The following is a 16,667-nucleotide window of genomic DNA, read 5'->3' on the forward strand; positions in this document are numbered from 1 at the left end:
TGCTGAGAACAATAATTTTCTTCGTCTTTTCTCTTGCCCGACACTTCGCACTTCTGGGCTAATAAGCCCTCTTATCTGTGTTGTGGTAGCTGTACGATCTGCCACTGATGCCCTTCCAACACGACGATCCTGGCGGGATTCTGTACTATGTGGATGGCTAAAACCTCATCTACAGGTGTGATAATGTTTACGTGACAACCGAAACAGCATAATTGCACAACCTACACATCATGTCAAACTTATGTGGCAATTCTCCGAAAAGATCATCTCACCACTCGGAAGGCCATCGTTTGACGCCTTTACAAACTCTCTCACTTAGCTATAGGAATGACAGTGAGTGTCGTGACATGGTTCCCTGCTTTATCCACATGCTTGCACCACACTGAACCTTCTGGCTGTGAGCATTCCTATTAACTTTTAGACACAGATGGCGCTCTTGTAGCTATACTATAACTCTCTTTGTTGGCGGACGACGTTGAAACCATTATCATTACATCTACTATCCCCCAGGTCGCATATGCCGTCATCGCATCAGAATCGGCGGCGGCTTTCCAAGAGTACAATTTTTTTTTCCCGCCAGTAATGTATAATACGAACGAAATATCTCAGTGTTTGCTATGGATCCATGACTATCAAAAAGAAAAAAAAAAAGAAAAAAAAGTTCAAATGTTGTGTGAAATCCTATGGGACTTAACTGCTAAGGTCATCAGTCCCTAAGCGTACACACTACTTAACCTAAATTATTCTAAGGACAAACACACACACCCACGCCCGAGTGCGGACTCGAAACTCCGCCAGGACCCGCCACACAGTCCATGACTGCAGCAGCCAAGACCGCTCGGCTAATCCCGCGCGGCAATGACTATCAATCCGGTTTGAAGCTGCATGGAAGACAGACAAACAGAGTACCTCACAGGTACAACCAGCAAGGAGGACAATCAAGCAAATATCATCACCACTGGACGAGAATGATGTCATGCCCCATCGACAGTTCTTGCCACAGGAAAATCTCTGATTGTTCTATTTCCTAAAAGAATTGTGGGTTAGGAAGGAATTGAATAGTATAAATGTGCAGGAAATCAGTGATCTGCGATCTGGAGGTCTAAATATGTGTAAGATAATTGATTTAGAAGCTGCCTAATTTGCCTAGGTCCAAGAAAAGAAGGCAGCTTAGAATGGAGCTGAGAAATGTGATTGGACAGTAAAGTATTGGGCCATTATTGAAAGAGTTAAATGTGTGTGCTTGGAATCTCCCTGGTCGGCCCAGTTCCAAAGGGTGCTTGGCTTGAGAAGCAGTTGATAAATATCACTGGACAGGAAAGTACTGAGCTGTTATTGAAAGAGCACAATTTCTTGGCATAGAAGCTCTTTGTTTGGGCTTCTTCCAAGAAAGTGGTGTTGTTTAATGAAAAGTTGACAAATTAGGTCGGACCGTAAAATACTTTTTTGTCATAGGCAGACCTAAATATGTGATTGGGCTTAAATACTCTCTGACTAGCCTATTTTTGAGAAAGGGATGTGGCTTAGGTAGGTGGAGGGAGTAGAGTGGACGGAATGGAACGTGAATTAGGAGTTATGGGGAACGAGAGAAAGGGTAGGGTATCGGAGTGTGGACTGGAAGGGAAATGTTTGAGGGGATGACAGTTCTACATTACATTTTACTCATGGAGTACTTTGATCTCTTGCTGTCTTCCCTTGAAAGATTTGCGAGAGATTGTCACTGGAGTAAGTGCTCAGTGTAAAAATATTCTCTTCCGATAAATTTCCTGTAGAAATTCGAGTCCTGTAATATGTATCACCATATATGTATCTTCTCTCTTCCTATGCCGTGGAATTTAAAATTGATGACGTCTAATGGTATAAATCCCGACTCTACGATTAAGTGATTCGCCGTCTGAATGGTGACCAGTCAGGTTTCGCTTTTGTTACTTTCGATGCATTTTCGTGAGAGATTCTGTGTAGTTCTTTTCGCTTATGTGATAAAATTAAACAGTGGTAGGTAGAACTATACACTTCAGGGTGTCCTTTCCTTAATATTGCGCATTACACAGTTATGCCACGAGATTTCCTCTAATTTGTTTTTCAACATGTGCATTGCTTTCATATTTACTCACTTGTTTTTTTTTTTCGTACATGCAACAAAAGACAATATGTCAAAACTGTTGGCTCTCTCTCATTTTCTCATCCTCACCTTCTCTCTTTATTTTTATGTTTATCTTTCCCGATCTCTACATCTCTCCAACAATTTATTTATCGATATCTTAAACTTGGAAATTATAATTTAGAAAGGAAGCTGCAAGTAGATAAATACGATATCTGTGGTATGGTACTGCGGGAAGATTCTCACAGAGCAATGAGACAATTAAGTCGAAACAAGGCAGCAAGGATACATGACATTTCCTCAGAATTATTCAGCTTCTGGGAGAACAACCACGGCAGAATTAATCCACATTGTGTGTGTGATACATGAGACTGGTGAACTGCCCTCAGACTTCGAAAGGAATATAATAATTCCTATTCCAAAGAAGGCAGTACTGACTCCACTTATTGTAGAAGACAGGTTGACGACAGGGAAACCTCCGTTAATAGAATTTCTAGATACAGAGAAAGTTTGTGATAATGTTAACCAAATTACGCTCTTCGAAATTCTGATGGTCACAGTGATAACATACAGGCAGTAAAATGTTATCTAAGGCATATACAGAAAGTAAACAACCGTTATAAAAGTCGAATGCATCAAATGGAAGCAGTAATTGAGAATGGAGCAAACAGGATTGTAACCTACATCCAACGTTATTCAAACCGAATACTGAGCCAGCAGTAAATGAAATCAAGCAAGAAGCAGAGAAAGAAGTGAGAACGAATTATAGCCCATCGTCGATGTCATTAAATCCATATTTTGAGCAATCTATAAAGACACCTATGGAGATTTTTGAAACGGGAATTAATGATCAAGGGGCAGCGGTTACAACTCTGAACAGGATTGTAACCTACATCCAACGTTATTCAGACTGAATATTGAGCCAGCAGTAAATGGAATCAACCGAGAAACAGATAAAGAAGTGAGAACGAATTATAGCCCATCGTCGATGTCATTAAATCCATAATTTGAGCAGTCTGTAAAGGCACCTATGGAGATTTTTGAAACGGGAATTAAAGATCAAGGAGCAGCGTTTACAACTCTGAATTTGATTGACGGCACTGCAATCCAGTTAGTGGAAGCAAAGAAGATTTAGTACATAACATGGACATCAATAAAATAAATTAGAGGCAATGGAATACAGTCGAATTAAAACAGGCGATTCTGAGAGAACTTCATATGAAATGGCAGTAGAATGTCCAATAATCGAAAAAGTAGAGGACGTATAAAGAGCAAACTGAAAATAACTAGAGAAGCATATCTGAAAAACGAAAATTTGTCAACATCGGATATAAATGTGGTATGAAGTCTTTCGCTGAAGGTATTTTTCTGGATTGTATGTGGGAGTAAAACATAAAATATAAATATTTAGGATGAAATGTAAGCATAAGATTTTGAAATGTGGATCTACAGAAGAACACTTAAGATTTGATGGGTAGATGAAGTACCTAGTATGGAGGTACTGAATCAAACTGGAGTGAAAAAATTTATGGCACAGTATGACTGAGAGATTGGTTCGGTTGATTGTATGAGGTTGTTGTAATTAAAGTGCAGCTGCCCTTAAGTTCCATTGTGGGCTGTAATTATCGTATGGTAGCGAAATTTTTTAGAAATTATAGTCCATAAATTTGTTCCACATTATCACATTAGCGTACCTGCACAAGAATGAATTACAGCACACATTGGACCTCCATGACTAGCTGCACTTTAACTATAACCGGTATCTATGCTGAAGCCTGAAGGACACTTCAGTTTTGCAATGCTGAAAAATGAAGCGCTTAAACAGTGTTGAGGGAGACCAACATCTGAATACAATAAGCAGCTTGGTTGCCATATTAATGCGGCGGTGAAGATATGTGCGCAGGATGGACTACAGTGGAGAGCCGCATCAAATCAGTCTTCGGCCAGAAGACCATAGTACGGCTGCTTAACAGTTTAAAAAAGAAGAAATTCGGAAAAAGTAAGTATCGAAGGTAGTATGACCTTACCTTCGTTAACTCGATTTTCTTCAAGCATTTTCCGTTGACGTCGGTATACCCGTCTGGACATCTAATGGGTGTGTCGACACTATGTTCAGGATAATCATGCTGGCTTATGGAATATTCCATGCTCTCCCCACCAGAAGATGGATCGATAAAAAGAGTAGTAGCACAGAGCAGAGCTAGCCACATCCTCATGCCGCAGTCTGCTGAACTGTAATGACGCAGCAGCTTGTTGTCGTGACAGCCCATGAGCTCAAGGACAACAGCTTTCCGCGAAGCGTGATCTACAAGCGGCCCTCCGTTTTTATAAGTACTTTTTTCATAAACATCTCCACTATCTAAGCTCATAGCTGTGGCTACATTCCACTATCACACGCTTACTCTGCCACCTTGTGGTTACGTAACACAGTAAATTATCATCTTAACGGCTAATACGTTCTCCTGAAGAGAATGACACAACACAATCTCATAGGCTGGACAGAGATTCGATGTGATCACAGATTTCTGGCGTGGCTGCTCCTTAGGATGTGTTTGGAATATTCCTACAGACACACACAATTATCTTCCTATGATTTCATATTTAATTTACTTTTCCCTAAGCAGACGAAATGTAATTATGAAGGTTGTTGTTTAATTACTTTTGTCGCTCTTGAACATACAATTTGTGTATGTGAGAAAAGTATCCCACATTTATCTTGACTGATTGAACAAGAGAAGTCCGTAAAAAAATAAAATAAAATAAATAAATAAATAAAGAAACACGAGGTACCCATACTAATTTTCCATTTGAGTTAATACAAAAAGGTACTCGCAGTTTCCAAGGTTAATCCTCACTGTGCTACGAACGAAGGAGTTGTGTTACAAAGAAAAGTTATTCATTATGTGATCAGATATCTATAAAAAGTAGAAGTTAAAAAATAAATAATTTATATGTAGCTGTAACTGTTACTCTCAATTGGCCTCTAGCCTTTTCTTCGGTATAGTGAATTTCGGTTTAATCTGATGGTCTCTTTACAAAGTAAAAAGTAATTGTTATAGAGCAATGAAGTAAGTTCTTCATGGATGCTGTTACTCCAAAGAAAACATATAGAAACGATGGAGATTGGTGTTTTTTCTGTTGCTGATTACGCATCCAGACAAGCAAACAAAGCCAAATTTTCTGCATTTTGTTGTGAAATTGTCCCATATCACGGTATTTGTTAGAAAGTGAAAATAGATTGCCTGTTTTCTCGAGGGAGACTGCAGGAACAAAAAAATGGTTCAAATGGCTCTGAGCACTATGCAACTTAACCTCTGAGAGCATCAGTCGCGTAGAACTTAGAACTACTTAAACCTAACTAACCTAAGGACATCACACACATCCATGCCCGAGGCAGGATTCGAACCTGCGACCGTAGCGGTCGCTCGGCTCCAGACTGTAGCGCCTAGAACCGCACGGCCACTCCGGCCGGCACTGCAGGAACACAGCGATGCCATACTTACCCCCCCACAAGCGCGGTACGTTTTAACGTTAAGTATCAATTGTAATCGTCGGCTCTTGTGGTTGCCATTACGGTGTCTCAAAAGTACACCAATCTCGACACTGCCTCGTTCGCTTTCCAATGTGTGTGACGTCGACATTGGTAATAACACACCAAAAACAGAGTTTTATTTTTGGCAGTGTATGTTAGACCATTTCTTAATAATGATTTCGTCAACGGTGGATTGCCCACAGGGGATATCTCATTGCATCGTTGGCCTCCAATGACGATTGATATTTATTTATTTTATGAATGACTACGTCTACGTGCATGACCTCCCTCCAACTTTGGGTGAACTGAGACGCCACGTAGCCATATCAGCGAATAGAGTAACTTTAAATGAAGAACACATTTTTTAAGCTGCGATCACAGTGTAGATACTTTTATTCTTCCAAGAGACCGGTTTCAACAGTCTTACACTGCCTTCCCGTTATCTTATGGAACTTATTTTAAAGTTGCACATTTTACATTACATGAATTCAAAGCATAAAAGGCACTCCACACGTATACATGGGTTCAAATGGCTCTGAGCACTATGGGACTTAACTTCTGAGGTCATCAGACCCCTAGAACTTAGAACTACTTAAACCTAACTAACCTAAGAACGTCACACACATCCATGCCCGAGGCAGGATTCGAATCTGCGACCGTAGCGGTCGCGCGCTTACAGACTGTAGCACCTAGAACTGCTCGGCCACTTTGGCCGACCACATATCTAGTTAAAAGCCCAGTCGGTAAAATGCACACAGCTGACAAAAGCCTCATACCATCCATGCATATTGGGGCGAACATGACTCTCCCACGCTTGCCGTACAGCACGACGCTGCCGGCAGCTACATCAAAGAGGGTGAATGATACGTTGTTAAAGCAAATTATAGAGTGCAGAAGGGTAATACGTGGAGAAGGGCAACTGACTACATAGGTTCGTAGTGATAGTAGGATTAGTGTTGTAGGATGCCCCATGAATCCCCACACTCTAATTTTTAGGCGATGGTTACGCACTGCTATCGAAGTGGAAAAGCCTAAGATAGGGGCTGAACGAGAGTTGTCCTCACCGAGGCAGTTTCATGTTTCTTGATTGCTGCAGGTAGCAGAGATTAAACAACTAAAAGGGACTCACGAGCGTGTAGTGCCAGTGCCATATTGGATCTCTGGTACACGCTAGATTAGTGCCAGTTTCCTTGGCATATTTTGTGTGTATCTATTATAGCTCTAGATATATTACAAATGATCTCCTATAGAGGTAATGAGTCTAAGGCTAATTAGGTGTGTCTACATTGAACTGTAAGGAGTTAATAACTTCCAGGTTCCACATCAGGGGGAATTCAGTGGGTTGAATTCTTCAAAGAGTAGAAGAGTGTAAAAGACAGACGTCTGGGTTTCATGCTACAAAGCAGGCTACTGCCGGCAATTCAACAAATTTTAGCTGAACTTATCTCTGGTTTTAGCCAGCTTTCAGTGCCCGTAACGATTTGAGCATCTGTGCTTTCTGTTACCACTTGGAACTGAGGCACATTCCCAACACAGCTACGACAATTTACAACTGTTGTACTAATGGTTCCTAGATGTACATTCTTCCTGTGTTCGACCTGCACACTTTGAGCCTGAAGCCCTTTTTGTGTTTGCTCGAGACCTGTCCAGTGTACGCCACAGAGCCCCCACCACCCACGTGGCAGTATCCTACATGTAATGGACTCCTTCCCTATTTGGCAGAACCCGAAACCCCACTGCATTATGGTGCAAATCGTGGAATCTGCAGCTTACACGGTCGCAGAACCGTCTGAGCTTCCAGAGGTATGCAGTCGGTCCTGTCGACAATGCTGCAAATAGTGAGCTCTGCTTTCATGTCGCAAGCAAGACTGGCAGCCTTTACAACTTATGATAGACGCTCAAAGGTAGAGAGTATCTCTTCCGACCCAAAGTAATACATATCACTGGCACCAACCTGGGCCACCACCTGCAGTTGGCATATCTAAGGCATCTGACTGTGTGAATCACAGTATTCTACTATATAAACTAGAGTTACAAGGGACTGTTGCTGCAGTCAGGCTATGGATAATTTCATATATAACCAAAACAGTCCAGGAAGTAGTACTTACTAATTACTTTGATGTGTATTTATTAAGTCTATTGCTGTAGACTTACTAATTCTTTTATTCCCCATATATATAAACGATCTTCCATGTAATACACAACAAGCAGAATTAATTTACTTTGCAGATGACACTAGTATTGTAATGAGTCCAAGCATACATTCGCAAACAGAACAAATGATAAACGATGTTTTTAAAAGTATCACTGATTGGCTTTCTGTGATTACCCCACCCTCAAATTTAAAGAACCACAACACATTCAGTTATGCACATCTATGCGTATTACACGAATGACAAGTGTAACTTTGGAACTACTAAAACAACTCAATCTAGCCAGTTAGAATTTCTGGAAATGTTTGGGAGAGGCAAGTCAGTAAGGTGACATATTGTACATATTTTCACTGAATAATTTCATATCGTGTAATGTTCTGGGGTAGCTCATCTTTAAGAAATAAAGTTTCTATTGCTCGAAAATGTGTTGTAAGAATAATATGTCATGCTCACACATGACCTTCTTATAGAAATCTGTTTAAGAAGTTGGGCATTCCGACTACTGTTTCATAGCATATTTCTCCCTCGTGAAGTTTGCTGCAGGTAATTCGCCGCAGTTCAAAAGGAACAAAACCAGAAGGAAAAACGACCCTCATTACCCTACACCGAGGATGTCTTTAACACAAAAGGGAGAGCACAATGCTGCAAATAATTTTTTTTACCACTAACCCAGACAGCATCCGCCGGCTGACAAATAGCAACAACAGGGAAGCAACCGATTTTGTGACATTTTAGATGTTCCTAACTAGTATCGATTTAAATAATTTCATCAGTGTACTCTGGCAGAATAGTTTTAGAATTTATGCGTATCAATTCTATATTTAAAAGACAAAGTTCTCGCGTTTTCGTTTGTGTCGGAAAGTAGCCCGACTTTATTACATATTGCAAATTCCTAACCAGGAGCGAATTATTTAGTCTCACCTGTTGTTTTGGTAGTTTAGTTTTTGAATCTCTGCATGTTAATCTCCTTTAATAGACACACTGCTTGCGGTTTCGTCAGTGTCTACAGTAAAATTTCGTAGCGTGTGTCGACAGTCGTTTGTTCGTTTGTTTTATAAGTTGGAGATCACTCGATGGCATTAGTCAGGCAGTCAGGCAGTGAGGCAGCAGCCATCGGCCAAGACAGAGCACCAACAGGGAAGTAATCGAGTTGTGTCATTTTACGAGTTCCTATCCACGACGGAATTATATAGTTTCATCTGTGTTAGTTGAATATTTTATAGACACAGTTCTTTCTTGTCGTTTGTGTCGAAAAGTAAGTAGATTTTGTGACATATTAAGATTTCCTAATCAGGAGCGAGTTATTTAGTCTCACCCGTTGTTTTGGCACTTAAGTTCTTGAATCTCTGCGTGTTAATCTAATTTATTACACATAATGCTTGCGTTTTGGTCAGTGTCTAGAGTAGAGTTTCGTAGTGCGTGTCGATATCGGTTGTCTATGTAGTGTACTTTCCACAGACATTAGTATGGATAGAGACTGTGACTGCTGTGTGTTGATTTGAGCCTGGTTGGTGACACCACGCTCTCAGCTCCAGACTGTGTTGGCTTCATTTCAACAGCTTGAGGCTGCAGCGGATGGACATTACTGCTGTGGGCCAGCTGTGAAGATCCAATGGACGTCCAGCACGACCCACGAGTCCGCCGATAGGTCCACACTGGAAGCCATCCCAGTTGTTGATCGCTTTGATGTTCACCCCTCACAGGTTGTCGAGTGTTAAGTCACCTTAGGAAGTGGCAGGCTGCCTAAAACGTCCTGGGGGCCGAGCGTAAAGCGGCCCCAGTTAGTCTCAAAAACAGGTTTCAGGCATGTTTGTGGGTGACACTGTCCCTCAGTAACATGCAGTCGCTTTTCCTGATTCAGTGGAAACCTCTCAGCCTCCAAGACCCAGGTATTCACAGTGGGTCGGATTACTGGTGTTTGGGAGCTCCAATGTTAGGCACGTTATAAGGCCCCTTAGATACATTGCTGCCAAGGAAGGTAGAAACCCATTGTGGCTCAAAATGGCTCTGAGCACTATGGGACTCAACTGCTGAGGTCATTAGTCCCCTAGAACTTAGAACTAGTTAAACCTAACTAACCTAAGGACATCACAAACATCCATGCCCGAGGCAGGATTCGAACCTGCGACCGTAGCGGTCTTGCGGTTCCAGACTGCAGCGCCTTTAACCGCACGGCCACTTCGGCCGGCGAAACCCATTGTGCATTCCATTTGCACACCGGGTGGAGTAATTACAGAGTTGAATTAGGGTCCTCCAGATGCCATGACAGAATTATAATTTTCTTAATTTCATAAAGAAAAGTTGGTGATGCATTGGCTAGGAGCTCTTACACCTTTCTAAAAAGCTTGTACATGGTTGGAGCAAGAACTGTAGATTGAAACCTTCTTTTAGAAATACTAAACAGTCAGTGAGTTTTACAACGGAAAGTTTATTGAAACCACAGGAAGTTTTTCAATTTGCAGCTGGTTGGTCGTTTACTTTTTCTACAAGAAGAACCTTTCTAAAACACGGTTAGAAAAGAACGGGGCTAACACCAGGACACAGCGATGAGAGTTTCCTACTGATCAATTAAAAGAAAAGCACTTCTAGAGAGCAAGTCGATTATTTCACAGAATCTAAAACACGGGGAAACGTAAAATATCTTCTGCCCTGTTATGTCATACTTCATAAGACTGAACCCAGTTCATAGCACGTCCACTCGTCTGTGTGGATGGATCTTACAGTTCGTCATGTTAAATGAGTCATCATCTCATTCAAGTATCGCTGCGTACATGACAATGGACGTTGCCAATACGGTCCAAAAAATAATGTAAATGTCGTGTGACGAGGGCCTCCCGTCGGGTAGACCCTTCCTCGGGTGCAAGTCTTTCGATTTGACGCCACGGCGGCGACTTGCGCGTCGATGGGAATGAAATGATGATGTTTGTCCTAATCAGTCCTTGAGCGGAGAAAATCTCGGACCCAGCCGGGAATCGAAGACGGGCCCTTAGGATTGACATTCTGTCGCGTTGACCACTCAGCTACCGGGGGCGTATCGTTCCAAAAAGCCGTGCGCGAAAAGGTGGTTTTTTTAGGAGGTTGTTTGTCGCGTTCTACAGAGTACAGCGAGAAAGAGTCGTGTGTTTGGGATTGCCCGTTTGTACACTTATCGGAAGAACGAGCATACTGTACTAAAGTAGAAGGTAAAAGGCGGCAAGCCTGCTTACGTGCATTTTATTTTTCCATTTATATTTTTGATTAGAAAATTAGAGGGAATCTGAAGCGAACTGTCTCACGTTGTCAAGGTTCACAGTTGCAAAGACTGGACGACCTATTTTAAAAAGCATAATTAGTTTTTCTCTCTGAACTGATGACGGCTAGCTTATTTTCGTAAGTCTCTGGTGTGTGTTGGAAGAATCAGAGCATGGTGTGATTGTGAAGGGGAGTGGTCAGCCAGTGGACTGTAGCTACGTAAGTGACAGTTCCGAGAGCTCTGTCCGACCAGCGAATGGCTCTAGGTGACGTAAGTCTGGCACCGATGTGATGAGGAGTCACGCAGGGCGCTCAAACTATGCCCTGCTCATATTTATAACGGCTGCGGAGAGCTGCATTCAGATAATTTTTTGTAGCTTCTTTGCAGATATCCGTAACTGCACGGAGCGGAATGGCCCCGTGGTTTGAGGCATCCTGTCACGGACTGTGTGAACCCTCCCACCGGAAGTTCGAGTCCTCCCTCGGGCATGTGTGTGTGTGTGTGTGTGTGTGTGTGTGTGTGTGTGTGTGTGTGTGTGTGTGTTTGTTCTTAGCATACGTTAGTTTAAGTAGTGTGTAAGTCTAGAGACCGATGACCTAAGCAGTTTGGTTCCTTAGTAATTCACACACATTTGAACATTTGAGCAGATATCCGTCGGCCGCTTCCGCAGAGAACAAGGGGGGGTAAAATAGTGAACCTGGCCTCATATCTCAATTGGTATTAATTCTCATCACTTCTGCATCGAGGCTAGAGGAAAAAGCAAGAAGACCGGTTTGTTAGAGGAATCAGTGACGTCAAGGCGACGGTACTGAAAAATCGTGTTTTTTAAAAGTGGGGGTAGATTCCGTATGTCCATCGGAGAATTCGTCGTCCTGGGAGGGTCTTCGGTGACAGGGAGCTCAAAAAGAATTTGAGCGGCGGTCTCCGCACTTTTTACGATTTGGGGACTAACGTGTATTGGAGGGATTCTGTAAGAGCCCGCGAATGTGGGCGCTGAAGTGAGGATTCGGCGCCGGGCTTCGTGCAGTGAGGTCGAGCTTGGCTCTATGGGGTTAAGTTAGACTTTTCGGACGGTGCTTACCGTTGTGTCTTGTCAGAAACACTCCGCGTTTTGAAGGTCAGTTTGAGAGGAGGTCCAGAGTCGGCTCCTTCACGAAAGTCCAGTGTTCGAGTTGCAACGGTGGCATCGTCTACTGTCGCAGAGCCAGCAGAATGTTAGCAGCGCCGTTCCAGCAGATGGTGACTGTCATTCGCAGCACCAGCGCGTGGAGTCATCCATTAGGTGTTATGTCAAAGAATAGTTTGTACCTCAAATCCACAGTAGCTCTGTTGAAGCATGTGGTTTTTCGATAACACAGGCCAACGAAATTTTTTTTTTAAAAACCTTTTTACTTTGATAGCTGATAGATTTTTATGAGCTGAGTCCAAATTATATCAGCCATAGTTTTTGAGCAGTATATTATATAGTATAAAAATCCTATGCTATACGGTAAACGGGGAAATTAATGAAACGCTTTGTTACAACATAAGCATAGTTTGTATTTAAGCTACTTAAAACAATGACATGTGTTAATAGAGGTTTCACTTGTCAACTCGAATTGGTTTGTATTTTCTTCCTCATTTTTCTTTGAAGCTTCCTGTGTAGCTTTTTCTACGATCAGTCGCTTGCTGAACCCTCGCAGAAGTGACCAACAGTAGTCTCCCACTAAGTTGGTTTTCCAGCCTTGGTAGTGTTGGTTCGCCCTGGTAGTGTTTTTCCATCACTTTAATGTCCTGGTTAAAGCGCTCTTCTTGCTCCGGGAGGTAATCAAGGTGACTGTTAAAAATATGGACTTTTGGGCTCATTAAACATCCTAAAGTTTTAAACTTCTATAACATTGTAGCTATAATAGAAACATAATCAGGGTCTTTTTCATGCCCTAAGAACTTTGTAACGACTACTTGAATGATACCCCTGCTTCTTTCTCGTTTAAGGTCATTGTGGATTAAAAGTTAACATCAAACATCAATTTTCTAATGTCAGGTCCGACAAAGACGCCTTCTTTTAGTTTATGTTCTGAAAGGTGTGGAAACTTTTGACAGAGATACTTAAAACATGGTCCATCTTTAGGCAAAGCCTTTACAAACTGTTTCATTATGCCTAGGTTTATATGTAGAGATCGTAGGACTACGTTTTTTTGGACCTAAAAAGTTTTTGCGTAGAATGTACTTCTCACCATGTTTTAAAGGCCAGTTCTTCCTGCAACTTTTTTGGCAGCAAATGTTTTTCTTCAGTGCTACCAATGTCATCTACATTCATTACACCTCCTTTTTAAATTATTTTAACTGTATAAAAGCTGTCAAATTCTTTAAAAAATCATTTAATTTAATTAATTTAATTGTAAAATGCGAAGAAATGATGGGTGATACAGTTTTTCAAGCATCATATTTGGATTTCTCACCCCGAAAAACATGAGAATAAAGTATTTTCAGCGAAAAAGTTTTTCCATCGTTGGTCTGTGTAATTCGTCAGACGTGCAGTCACTGTATTTTGTTGTTATACTTCTTGCAGCTGAACTGAAGTGAACAGGGTTCGGAGTTATTGTGTTGCAAGGGCCTTGTTATTCGGCAGCGGTATAACTCGGTAAGCCAGTGGACACGCAGTAACTTTGTAACCTCCCCCCCAATTATCGACCTTAATGACAGTGAAAAATTAAACCGCGTGTACCTAATGGAAATATGGGAAAAGCAATCGTCACCGAAGTTAATCTGTCGGTAAAGAGGGAGGAAAGGGTTACATCTAAATGAAAGGAAAAATGCAAATGAAACTGGTGGAAATTAATTTTGAAAAGGGGTAAAGTTAATGAAGAAAGTAAATGTGCGGCCGTTACGTTAACAATTAACTAGCGGTAATTAGATATTTGAGATTTGGGGGAAATTACGGTCGCCAGTCCTAAGGACAATTACTATAGTAACTGAAAAAGAAAGGTAATTACACATATAATTAGCACTAGAAGCGTGGCAACTGAAGGTTGACACGTGTAGTGTGAAAACTGAAAGTTTGTCAGAAGTAATAAATTTCGCTACACTCTGACTTAATTTAGCAAAAGAATTTATAAAACTGGAAAATCGAAAGTTAATTTAGTGACTGAAGTTAATAGTGAGCTTTCTTTCTGAAGCACATCGACATTCAGTAAAATAAGGTTAGTCTTGGACTACCTCAACAATCATTTCAAAAGCTACTTGAATCTACGCAATTTAGAAATAAGAGAATTAACTTTGAACTTGAATTAAATGATTCTGAACGATTAACAATAGTAAAATTTAGTACGTACCAAGCTGAGCTGCAGTCACAGGTAACTAAAATACGGTAACAAAACTCGCACTCTTAATTTGTGCTTGTGCAATCTAAATATTGTAGCCAGCTGAACTTTGAAATTAAAGCAGTGAAATCGAATGATGCTGGCGTTTGAATTTCAACGACCCTCGGGCTCATTTCGGAAAAGGAAGGGACCCTGCTTGGCAATGCAGTTGGGACAATGAGCAACAAAGGTTCATGCTAAGTTGCTGTAATTTTTCGAGGCAAATGGAACAATTTGAAAAGCTGAGGTCTGCCATACAGTTCTGAAACTTTACGTGCTTTTAGTCTTCCTTGTTGGTTGATTGAAGGTTTGAAGCCGTCGATCGAGGAGGTGGCGACAGTCACTCATTGTCGGCCGTCGCTGTTGCAGAAGCTGGATGTTGGCGCGCCTTCTTCTCGACACGGTCACCAGGCGAAACGGGCTCTTGATGTGCGCCAGCTAATGCTTCCCGTCCGCGACACCATGTCAGAAACTATCATCGCAAGTCGAGCGCAATTACATGCTGCCAAACCCCGAAAGCGCGGCAACTCGCGGGAGCGTCACACAACACACCTGCTCCACTCGCTACTCCAGCCAGACTCTCCCTGCCCGCGCTCCACGCGGCAGAGTTAACACTACCAAAGATCCTACACACTTTGATTCTTCACACGACCCATCGATGTAATCGTTCGATAGCAGTTTTCCCTAGGCAAGACTCAGCGTAAAAATACAAATAATATTTACGAAACAAACCAATTATACATCGACATGAGTGCATAAATATATATATACAAACAGTAAAACAATTACAATATATAAAGAGACAGAAATGTCATATCTTGAGGTAACAAAACAAGGAAAAAAAATAATAGTACAATAGATGGAAATAGGAGGACATGCATTTCCGGCGTTACAACTTTTCATTTGAACGTTATTTGCTCATCATAGATTTGATTTTTTGTACTTTATGAATATCGACTTTGCGTATGAATAAATTAATGTGTAACAACTCTATGTTTGTATTTAGCACCTATCGCTGACATTACACTAGATTTTATGACATATTGCTTGTGAGACTGATAGCTTTGAGGGTCTTCAGGTAGCGTTAGTAATTTGAATTGGGTACATGAATTAGTGGAATCTGATTCAAAAATTGTGGGAGGCTACAAGTTAAATTTCTAAATCAGATAGTCACCGTCACACATACACAGTAATTGCCAAGGGTAAAAATTTAAACACTAGACACTTCATGCAACCCAGGCAAATTGAATAAATTGGTTGGTTCTTTCTCATTAAGTTTTGTGTAGGGTTGACGTTAGGAGGCTTATAGGAATACCATTCGTTCGTGGACAGCTACTGAGAAAACCCAAAAAGGTGTGGTGATTGGGCACCAAAAGTTCCAGTTGCGAGTATAGCCAATTCTATAACTTACAGGTGCCGTCATGGATAATCGTCCAAATCTTTACCATATACTGTATTCTTACGATAATGCTCTGTGGGAACCCGGAAACTGTGTTTCACATCTGTTAACAGTATCCAGATGTTGAAATTGCAGTAATTATCCACTTAAAATATGCCGGTAATATCCGGTATGAGGCGGAGATGCAGTTTTAACTGACACAGTGAACACATACCTAGGGATCTACGGTCATCACAAGGGTGCTGAGGTCATCAAACTATGTTTAAGTCTACATCTGCGTGAACATCATACTCCAAAAGCAACCTAACGGTGTTTAGCTGAAGGTACCTTTTGTACTACTAACTGAGCCCTCCAACGCTGTTCCATTCGCGAATAGCGCGTGGGGTGAACGATTCTCGATAAGCCTATGTTCCGGCTCTAATTTCTCGAATTTCCTCCTCATGATCATTACCCGAGACGTTTGTGGGCGAAAGTGATGTGTTGTCTGACTCTTCCACCAACAAAATGTTTGACGCGCCGTCTCTGTATAACAGAAACTTCACGGCTACGCAAGTGGTACTGCCCAAAGTGATACTGCAGGGACAAGAAAAAGGGGGCTAAAAATGCCCTTAACAGGCCTGAAAAGAACTTAACATGACTGTTCAAAATTTAAGTAAAACTGGAAAGACTGAAAATTCAATTAAATATTTCTCATAGCATTTTTCCTCTTTTAAGACGCACATCATAAGTCTCACGTTTTCGATAAATTCCAATCGATGAGCAAACCATCCAGAAAAAATGCTGAGCAAACGATTTTGTGTTAACCTTATATTGTGCACTCTTATGTGTCGTTCATAGGTGTCAATGTATATAAATGTGTCGAACGATGTAAATAAAGTGTCAAAAGTTTCCTAACCTACAAAAATCGTG

General features: G+C 41.4%; 1 long non-coding RNA gene across 2 annotated transcripts in view; it reads right to left on the reverse strand.

The window, feature by feature from the left end:
• Positions 1-16,667, reverse strand: part of LOC124606816 — a 47,261-nt gene that overhangs the window by 13,407 nt on the left and 17,187 nt on the right. The window contains exon 1 of one of the 2 annotated variants that reach the window (XR_006978734.1): positions 4,129-4,354. The exons of the other annotated variant lie outside the window; for it this stretch is intronic. This is a non-coding gene — a long non-coding RNA (uncharacterized LOC124606816). Of the gene's footprint in view, positions 1-4,128; positions 4,355-16,667 lie in introns of those variants that run through there. 2 annotated transcript variants of the gene reach the window in all.

Source organism: Schistocerca americana, chromosome 3 (genome assembly GCF_021461395.2).
Source record: "Schistocerca americana isolate TAMUIC-IGC-003095 chromosome 3, iqSchAmer2.1, whole genome shotgun sequence".
Classification (NCBI taxonomy): domain Eukaryota; kingdom Metazoa; phylum Arthropoda; class Insecta; order Orthoptera; family Acrididae; genus Schistocerca; species Schistocerca americana.